Below are 3,023 nucleotides of genomic sequence, written 5' to 3'. Positions count from 1 at the left end.
TCTGATTGTATGATCAGCAAGTTGCCTTGTCATTTTAGTTGGTGTTAAGACTCCCAGCTCTAATCTCATGTAGAGAGAATAGGGTATGAGGTTGATACTTGCTCATACATCTGTTAATTCGTGAATGGTTACAGATTGGTAGATCGAAAACGGGAATATGAATCAGCCTGTATCTCCAAGCTTTTTGGGTAGAGAGTTTCTGAGTAATGCTGAACATTCTTCACTCAGTGGAATTTTGTTGGAGTCTGATATCCTTTCCTTTGTAGAGAAAAGCCTTCGTATATATCTCTTATGGTTGTGACTTTAGACATGGTGTCTAGGAATCTATCGGCAAGCTTGTAGGTATCAAGCTTCGATGTTTCTTCCTTTAGTATTCCAGGATAAGGTACACGAACTGGATTTTGGGCGGGCAGCTTCTGAGCATTTGTCAATTTGTTCTTAAGCCTAGCTGACCTCCTCCTTAGTTCTTCCTTTGGAATTATGGAATCCATTTGTTTAGCTTCTTCTATGTGGGGATTTTGGATAGTATTACAAGGTAATCTCCCTTGTGGTCGGGTTTCAAGGCGTTATGATAACTGTCTGAGCTGCGTTTCTTGACTTTTGAGCAGAGCCAGTTGGTTTTGTATGAGTATCTCTGCTGATCTTATCTAGAAGCATTTCTCTAATTTAGCTGTGGTTGTTCTCGAATGAACTGAGTCATCTGATCAACAGTCCCGAGAGCAGGGTTGGCTACTTTCGTAATTTGGGTGAATTGAGAGTTTTCCTCAGCTGGTGGTCAATGAGTGGAAGTGGTTGATCGGAGGTTAACTGAGGTTGTTGTGGTGGATAAGGTGGGTAACGATAGTGAAAAGGATAAGTATTTCTTTGAAATTGGTTACCTCTGGATTGCTAATTGAATCCAGGATTTGTTTGACGAGCAATGTATTGAACGTAACAGACTGAACCGTCAGGATTCTCATACTCAACTTGATAATCTTCCATAGGTTGCGGGTTGAAACAGTTAGTATAGGACTGAGCCTGGTTAACCTGCTGCGGTTGGGTCTTTAATTCTCTGAGTTGTTTGGCAAGAGACTCCATCTTGTCTGTGAGGGATTTGATGGCCTCCATTTGATTATTAAGTGCGGAGAGTGGGGCAGATGATGAAGTTGTTTCAATACTGTTCCAGTCATGATGATGCATTTCATGTTTTCGAGCAATTCTCATACTTCATCTACGGTTTGGTTCATCAAATTTCCTTGAGCTGCTGCATCAATAGTCGTCCTATGATTTATCGTAAGACCATTGTAGAAGGTACAAATTTGAGCTGAACGTTCTAGCTGGTGGTTAGGGCATTTCTTCAGCGGAGTTTTGAATCGCTCCCATGCGGTGTAAAGAGATTCATCATAACTTTGCTTGAAGTTGATGATGTCATTCTTGAGCTTGGTTTGTTTAGAAGGGGGAAATATTTGGTTAGGTATTTAGTAGCCATCTCTGTCCATGACCTGATGGAATCATTTTCCAACCCTTCAAACAATGTCTGCGCATGATGAGTAAGAGAATAGGGAAACAAGTATAGTTGGACTATATTTTGTCCTATCCCTGGCTATTTGTAGGAGTTCGAAAGAGATATGAATTTATCAAAGTGAGTGTTAGGATCGTCATTCAATAATCCATGAAATTGACAGCCATTTTGGATGAGCTGTACAATATGATGTTTTAACTCGAATGAGTGTCCTTGGATCTTTGAAAATCTAATTGGTCCTCCTCGACCTTCAATCGAGGGTTTAGTGTTTTCTGCTAGAGTAATATGTAACGCCATTTGGTTTTCGAGTGCTTTGATTCGTTCTTCCTTGCGTGCTTTAGATATTATTGCGTCTGGATCAAGAACGAATAACAACGGTCCTAGTCTAGATCGGGTATGGATGATACACTGGGTATGTGTGACGACCCGAAAATTTTAGATCAAATTTAAACTTATTCTTTATATGATTTCGACACGATAAGTAAAGTCTGTTAGGTTGAGTCTCAAAAATTTTGAACTGTTTCATATGTTCAATTGACCTTCGACCATTCCCGACGATTCACGAACAATTATTTGTAAATAGATATGTATGTATTTAATTATATATATATATATATATATATATATATATATATATATATATATATATATATATATATATATATATATATATATATATATATATATATATATATATATTAATTTGAAATGTTATATAAATCAATTATTAGAATTTACCATGTAAGATAAAATAAAATATGATATTATAATAATTATTATTTAAAACATAACTATATATAAATAAAGTATATTAAAAATAAATATTAAATGGTTGTAATACTCGTTGGACGTTTCGATTATTATTTAGAGAAGTTTAATTCGAACTTATATGATTTTAAAATAAACGGTGATCCGAAAAATAAGTTCTATAAATTTTAGGCTTACTATAAATGTATTTAGGATCTAGTTATTAAATTTTAACACTTTTTATAATTTACCCAGAATCGGGAGGGACAGTTGATGTAATTTTCATTTAATAAATTAATAATCGAATTTTATACCATAATGACTGAAATAAATAAAGGAATTTAATTTAAAATTTTAGGATTTATCTGAGTACTTTTTATCCGCCACTGATGTATCAACGGAGTACGAATTGGTATCCCTATTAAACTGTTGGTAATAATAATACAAAGTGACAGCTTGCATATTTGTTTCAAACGTTTTCTAACCTATAGATATTTTTAAAGTTATGGTCCACTTTAAATATTCCAAACTTGTCATTCTTTATACTTACCTTCTATTAGATACAATGGATATATATCTCTGTATCTTCTTGAGTTACCAACCCACAACATCATCTTGATCAATACCCATAAACAACCGGCTACATCAAACCACAACTTCCATCACATATACCCTACTCTCTTTATATCTCCCTTTCTCTCACTGCAACTATGAAACCCAGAACCACTTTTGAACCATTACCACTGCTCGATGCTTTACTCTTGATTCTGATCGG

The sequence above is a fragment of the Rutidosis leptorrhynchoides genome, chromosome 2 (assembly GCF_046630445.1).
Source record: "Rutidosis leptorrhynchoides isolate AG116_Rl617_1_P2 chromosome 2, CSIRO_AGI_Rlap_v1, whole genome shotgun sequence".
In the NCBI taxonomy this organism is placed as follows: domain Eukaryota; kingdom Viridiplantae; phylum Streptophyta; class Magnoliopsida; order Asterales; family Asteraceae; genus Rutidosis; species Rutidosis leptorrhynchoides.
Note: the sequence above shows the minus strand (reverse complement) of the source record.